Raw genomic sequence first — 7,987 nt, forward strand, 5'->3', positions numbered from 1 at the left:
GACTATGTCCTCATTTGGTGGGAACAAGTCATTGAGCGCCGCGAGGCAAGAGGTGAACCACCCATCACCACTTGGGCACAAATGAAGGACGTCATGAGAGCACAATTCGTGCCAAACTACTACAACTGCGACCCGTTCAAGAAACTTCAACAACTCAAGCAAGGCACCAAGAGCGTTGAAGAGTACTACAAGGAAATGGAGCTTGCCATGATACGAGCCAATGTCAAAGAAGATGATGAGAAAACTATGGCAAGGTTCTTGAATGGACTCAATCATCCTATCAAGAAGATCGCCGACTTCCAACCATACTCGAACCTCATCGAGCTAGTGCATCAAGCTACCAAAGCGGAATGGCAAGTACAAGATGACTTCAAGTATGCCAAGTTCTCATCCAAGTCCTATGGCCTCTCCAACGATCAAGCTTTAACGACTCCAACACCTTCTACCTCAACCAAGCCTTCTACAAGCAACAGCAACAATTCAAGTTACAAGAAAGCTTCGACAAGCTCAAGTCGTCCGCCTACTACAAGCAACTTCAAGAAAGCTCCATCATCATCTACTCCACCCAATGAGACCATCAATACAAGTTCTATCAAATGCTTCAGATGCGGCGGCCGAGGCCACAAGTACTTCGAGTGCACAAGCAAGTGCACCATGATCTTCAACGACGACGGAACCTATGACTCCATGAGTGACGGAGAAATGGAAGCTCTTGAGCAAGTGGCCATGCACCGACAAGTGAACAATGAAGATGAAGATGACCAAGTCTTTTGCGATGAAGATTCAAGCCCCGCTCTTGTTGTCTCCAAGGTCTTGACTCTTCAACATCAACAAGACGAAGATCAAAGATGCCATATCTTTCAGACCAAGGCCGGCATCAATGGACGATCCGTCAAGGTCAAGATGAAGCACCCTCACCCCTACAAGGTTCAATGTCTAAGCAACACCGGCACCATACAAGTCGAGCATAGAGTACAAGTCTCTTTCAAGATCAGCGCCTATGAAGACACATTAGAATGTGATGTCCTTCCGATGACCGTTTGCCACCTCCTCCTTGGACGGCCATGGCAATTTGACCGAGGTGTCATTCACAATGGGCGTACAAATCAATATAGCTTCAAGATGAAAGGGAAAGAGTTCGTGCTACATCCTATGTCTCCAAGCCAAGTGATCACCGACAAGCAAGCCACCCATCGTGGAGAAAATAGTGAGAGAGCGATCCACCAAAAAGAGAGTGAGCGCCACAAGCCCAAATTGAGTGACTCCACGATGAGCGACAAGAAAAACATAGTTCTCTTTGCCACCAAACATGAGATGAGAGAAGTGTGTGAGAATCCATCAAGTGTCCTACACTATGTCCTATTGTGCAAGGACGAGGTCACACAAACTAACAACTCTCACGATCTACCTTTGGTGTTGTCTTCTCTATTGCAGGAATTCCAAGATGTTTTCCCCGATGAGCTACCTCCGGGTCTACCTCCACTATGAGGCATTGAGCACCGAATTGATATCATCCCCGGAGCGCCGCTTCCCAACAAAGCTCCATACCACGTCAACCCCGAAGAAACCAAAGAAATACAAAGGCAAGTAAAGCATCTCATAGACCATGGACATGTGCGTGAAAGTTTGAGTCCTTGTGCCATACCGGTCATTCTTGTGCCAAAACGTGACGGTAACTTTCGCATGTGCTCCGATTATAGACCTATCAATGCTATCACCGTTAGATATAGGTAACCCATTCCACGCCTAGATGATATGCTAGATGAGCTTAGTGGTGCCACTATATTTTCCAAAATCGATCTTAAGAGTGGTTACTATCAAATCCGCATACAAGAGGGTGATGAATGGAAAACCGCATTCAAAACCAATTTTGGTTTGTATGAGTGGTTAGTCATGCCTATGGGTCTCTCGGATGCACCGGGCACTTTTATGCGCCTTATGAATCATGTCTTTCGCCCTTACATTGGTATATTTGTTGTGGTTTACTTCGATGACATTCTTGTGTTTAGCAAATCTATCCAAGAACATGTCACCCATGTCCGCACCGTTTTGCGAACTCTTAGAAAAGAGCGGCTCTATGCTAATACGGAGAAGTGCCTTTTTGGTGTTGATAAGCTCGTTTTCTTAGGATTTGTTGTCTCTTCTAAGGGTGTTCATGTAGATGAGTCCAAGATCAATGCTATTAAAACTTGGCCCCAACCAACCAATTTGCAACAAGTGCGTAGTTTTCTTGGTTTTGCCGGTTTCTATCGTAGATTTGTGAAGGATTTTAATTGCTTCACCTTTTCATGCTTTGAGCAAGAAGAACACGCCTTTTGTTTGTGGACCATCTCAATATATTGCTTTCAATGAGCTTAATAATTTGCTTACTCATGCTCCCGTGCTTTCTTTACCCAACTTCGACAAGCCTTTTGAGATTCATTGCGATGCTAGCGGTAATGGCATAGGAGGTGTGTTAACGCAAGAGAAGCGCCCCATAGCTTACTTTAGTGAGAAACTTTCCGGAGCGCAACTCAACTATCCCATCTATGACAAAGAGCTATATGCTTTAGTCTGTGTTTTACATGAATGGGAACATTACCTTCGTCCCCATGAGTTTATCATTCATACCGATCATAAGACCCTCAAGTATATCAAGGGTGAAACTAAGTTGAACAAGTGTCATTCTAAATGGAGTGAATTCATTGAGTCATTTCCCTATGTCATCAAGGGTAAAGAAAACATCGTCGCGGATGCTCTTTCCCGCATATGCATGCTAGTCATGCAACTCGAGTTAGATGTCAATAGCTTCGAGCATATCAAAGATTTGTATGTGCATGATGAAACTTTTGCCACCCCTTATGCCAAGTGTTTGTCGAATACATCGTGGGAGCGCTATTACATCAAAGACGGCTACCTTATGCGAGCTAACAAACTTTGCATCCCCAAGTCGTCCCTTCGTTTATTGCTTTTGCAGGAATCGCATGGAGGAGGATTAATGGGACACTTTGGACGCGATAAGACATTCGCCATGCTCTCGAAGAGCTACTTTTGGCCAAAGATGTTTTGGGACGTCAATCGCTTCACCAACCGATGTTCGACATGCCGCAAAGCTAAGTCCAAAGCTCAATCTCATGGCCTCTATATCCCTCTACCAATTCCATACCAACCATGGGAAGATATTAGCATGGACTTTGTGCTTGGTTTACCTAAAACTCGAAATGGCAAGGATTCAGTTTTTGTTGTCATGGACCGTTTCTCCAAAATGGCTCATTTCATTCCTTGCAACAAGATAGACGATGCTTCAGATATTGCAAATTTGTTTTGTAGGGAAATCTTGCGCCTTCATGAAGTGCCAAAGACTATCGTCTCGGACCGTGATGTCAAGTTCCTTAGCTACTTTTGGAATACTCTATGCGCCAAGCTCGGAATCAAGCTACTCTTCTCCATGGCATACCATCCTCAAACCGACAGCCAAACGGAGGTGACAAACCGCACACTCTCCGCTCTACTTCAAGTACTCATCAAGAAGAACATCAAGTAGTGGGAGGAGTGTCTACCCATCGCCGAGTTCGCATACAACCGAGCAAGACACTCAACAACCGGCAAGTCCCCTTTCGAGGTCGTCTACGGATTCAACCCTTTGTCACCATTGGATATTCTTCCTCCACCACTCCAAGAGCGCATCAATTTTGACGCAAGTGCGCGTGTGACACATCTCAAGAAGATGCATGAAGATACAAGAAACACCATCGAGCGCCAAGTTCAACGCCTTGCGACCAAGCTCAACTTCAACAAGCAACCTATGGTCTTCAACATTGGTGATCAAGTGTGGCTACACCTTCGCAAGGACCGCTTCCCACAAGAACGCAAATCCAAGCTTCATCCACGAGCGGATGTACCCTTCAAGGTGCTTGCACGCTACAACGACAACGCTTACACGATCGACCTTCCACGCGACAAGTACAACGTGAGCAACATATTCGACGTCAAAGATCTCTCTCCTTTCCATGCTGATGAAGATTTTGATCCGAGGACGGATCTTCCTGAAGGGAGGGGAGATGATGCAGAGCATTCCAAGTTCATCCCCATGGACCTACCATCGTCTCATCAAGTGCCTACCGGACCCATGACTCGATCACGTGCAAGAGCCCTTGAAACTCAGGTGACATCTCTCCTCTCACAATTCCACTTTGATGCGCATGAAGCATGGCTACTACCTCATATGGATACTTTGTGCATACTCAGGTACAATGGAGAAGCTAAGGAGCAAGGCCAAGAAGAAGAGGAAGATGGACGAGAAGACGGAGAAGAAGAAGGGATGCAGGAAAAGTCCCAGCCATCGGACGATAGGCCGGGACCGGACATCCGGCGCCTGAAGCCTTAGCCGAACCCCAGCGAGGGGACGTCCGGCCCAGACCGGACGACCGGTGCCCCTGCACCCGAAGCGAACGAGCGGACGTCCGTTCCGGCCCGGACGACCGGCGCACCAGCATCCGAGCCAACATCAGCGGAAGTCCGGAGATACCGGACGTCCGGCACCTCCAACACAGAGCAGAACCAGCGGACGACCGGAGGACACCGGACGTCTGGCAGCTCCTGAGACACCGGACGACAGGTCACCAGCGGACGTTCGGTACCTGGCTGCGTCCAGATTCGAGCCCGAGGCCCATGTACCCTTTCACTTTGCCCCCCCCTTTTGCACTTAGACTATAAATAGACCCCCCATTCATCCTAGCTAGGGCTAGCGTTGGTTTAGCTCATACTTCGAGATAGAGCTTCGCTCATCCATACCGATCTCCTCCTCGGGAGAGACTGCGGCCCCTCTTCAGAGAAGATCAACTTGGATTCAAGACCCCCCTCTTGGGCGGCCCCATCAAGACCTCCTTCTAGGAGAAGAATCGGTTACTATGTATCATCCTTTGTTGACCTTGGATCATCGTGTATCTCTCTATGTTTCAAGGATCTAGCACATGTGTGATCTATTTCTTGTTGGTTGAGTGTTTCTCTTGTGTTTCCCCTCGTTTTCCCCCTCGTGTTCTTCATGTTCCTCGTAGGGATCCGCTCCTTTCGTGAAAGATCAGCCATCTAGGGTTCCACCCTACATCACACATGTTATCAATCCTACTCACGCAATGTTTGAGGGTGAAACTAATGCATAAAAAACTGGGTGATAAAGGGGATATGATCAAAGTGTGAACTTGCCTGCAATGTTGATGAAGATGACGCGCACTCAAAACTCTTGATATTTCTACTCGTCACACTCCGGTCAATCTATCGTAAGAAAGCACTAGTAACCACACATAAGCAATCACTCAGAGATCGGAGAGAACAAAGAAAACAATTCGGAAAACGTCAAAACCAAGCAAATAACTCTTGCAACATAAAACAATTTCTAACAGTACCAAAATTATATGAATTTGGCCTTATCAGAAAGTTTAGGTCAAGAGCTTCGATTAGCAAAAAGAATGAACTCAAACGGAGCTACGAAACTCAAGTTATGATCAAACGAAGTTTGAATCTAAATCTGAAAATTTAAAATTTCAAAAACATGTTTGAGTTGTTTATCTGGATAGAGGAGATCATAACGAAGACGTGAGCGTTGGTTTCATTGGATTTGGACTAGCGAGCAAAAAGTTGTGATAGATTGAAGATCAGGGACTAAACCGTGAAGAAACTAAATACATACGGGTCCCTGGCTAAAATTAAAAGAAAAAAGAAAAAGACTAAATAACGAACGTTCGCTACACAGATCTACAGAACGAAAACGTTCACTAAAACTAGTTAAACAGAAAATGTTCGTTAACAAATAAACCTAGGAAAAAAATAAACCTAGGGTTTTTTTGGAAAAAAACGAACAAAAAGGAAAACCGAGAAAACCGGGCAGCGGTTATACCGGTTCGCAACGGGTTTGACGTCGGCGGTGGTTTACCGTGGTGGTGGGAATCCGGCGAGGGGCGGCGGATTGGGCGGCAGCGAGGCGAGGTGGCTCCGGCGCAGTGGCTCGGCTTCGGGCGCGGGGCAAGGCGCGGGCGGCGCGCATGCGAGCGGTGGGGGTGCAGCGGTGGGGGTGCAGCGGCGGCGGCGCAGTGTGGCGAATCTCCCTGGCGGCGGCGAGATGCGAGCGCCGGTGACGGTGATGCGGCAGCAGGCGGCGAAAGAGGAGAGAAAGGGATCCGGGTGACGCTTATAAAGGAGGAGGGGAGGTTGAGGCGTGGAGGAGGGGGCACGGAGGCCGAGGCGGTCACGGCGCGGCGGTGGAATCGTGCGGCGGCGGGTCTCCCGCTCGGGAGCTCGGGGATGGCGGCGGCATGGGCTGGGCCGTGGCCTGGCTGGGAGCGGGGCCGGCCCAGTTGGCGGGTATTTTTTATTTTATTTTATTTTTTTATAAAGATTTTCCAGGCAACAGAAAAAAAACAAAATAAATAAAAATTTTATATAATCATATAATATACCAAAATTTGAAGAAAAATATTTTCTACAACATGGACATTTTTATAATGCCAAATAAAATCCACACAAATTCAGATAATTCAAAGAGTGCTACTGGTCTAGTAAAATCCAATAAAATCATTTTAAAAATACCAAAATGATTTCAAATAAATTTTTCTCCAATTTTCTATTGTAGGGAATCATGTTACCTATTTTCCATGTATTTTGTTTTTGGAGAAAAATAATTTTAATAAAACTCAAATAACCCAAATTGAAAAATAATTATTTCAAATGGATTTTAAATTTGAGTTTCTTTGAAACTCCTAACTCATATTTCATATGTTTCGAAGAATTCATTTTATCTTCTCTCATGAAAATCATTGAGTTGCATAAAGTTTCTAAATTGGAAAATATTTTCCAAATGAAATTCAAATATTTTCAAACACCCCTTTCATTTATTGAAATGGAAGAAGTCATGTCATCTTCTCTCTAGGGTTTTGTATTTGAAAAGACTTTGAATTCACGGAGATCAAAATGCAAAAGGTGAAGGTTTGGGAAAGTCCTTTTATTCCCTCTCATTTAACTTTCAAAAAGTTTCGAATTTCACTCAATCAATCACACAACAATCAAACAAACAATCAATCTATCTATTTATTATAACATTCCAAAATTTAGAATTTTGGGATGTTACAAACCTACCACCCTTAAAATGAATCTCGTCCTCGAGATTCGGAGAGGCTAGAAAGAAATAGGTTAGGGTTTGGGGTGTCCTCAAAATCCATCGATCATCACACGGGGTCTGGGGTGCTACCACCCTTAGAAGCATGGTTACGGTTCCATCAAAACTCCTATACTCCATCCTTATTCTTGACAGTGTCGGTCTTCTCAGATCGTAAGGATGATTCCATCTCTGGGCTCTTCCGGTAGTGGCATAACCTTTTCCTCAATTCTTCTGTCCTTTCCTCTTGGTAAGGTTATTCCGAGATTGGGTCTTCTTAGCTGACAGGTCTAGCGCCAATACTAAACAACTATTGATATCTCATGGTGGTCAACAATTTATGGTTCCATCTGTAGGAAATGCGTCTGGTTGATTCTCACCATATAACCTACGGTTGGCAAAAGCTTCCTTGTACAAGGGGAAAAATTCTTATACCATTGTAAGATTTAAACAGGGTTTTGATCGCCATCTCTTTACTATAGGTAGGTCACTCAGATTTACCTTCCCACATAGCAAGGCGAATAATAAGAGTAAGTCGGTATGGTGATCAATCCATCCCGCACCCAAATCATTACCTTGTATACGGTTTAGCGAATCCCGCATTCTAACAATCGGTCATCCTCACAAGTATTGCAAAATTTCTCTTGTAGATGAACCAAGTTCGGATATATCCATAGATTCTGCAGGCCAGACATCCAGCGTTTCTTCACAACTCTCAGGTTTTGCGTTACTCCTATAAAATCGTATGTCGATAAACGTCGTATCTTCCTCCAGTGCTTTTCCTTCAGCAAGAGTGTGCTTTCTTCTTGGCAGGTCCTGGGGCCTGTGGGTTATGGCCCATATCATTACTTGTAATCC

Source organism: Triticum aestivum, chromosome 1A (assembly GCF_018294505.1).
Source record: "Triticum aestivum cultivar Chinese Spring chromosome 1A, IWGSC CS RefSeq v2.1, whole genome shotgun sequence".
In the NCBI taxonomy this organism is placed as follows: Eukaryota; Viridiplantae; Streptophyta; class Magnoliopsida; order Poales; family Poaceae; genus Triticum; species Triticum aestivum.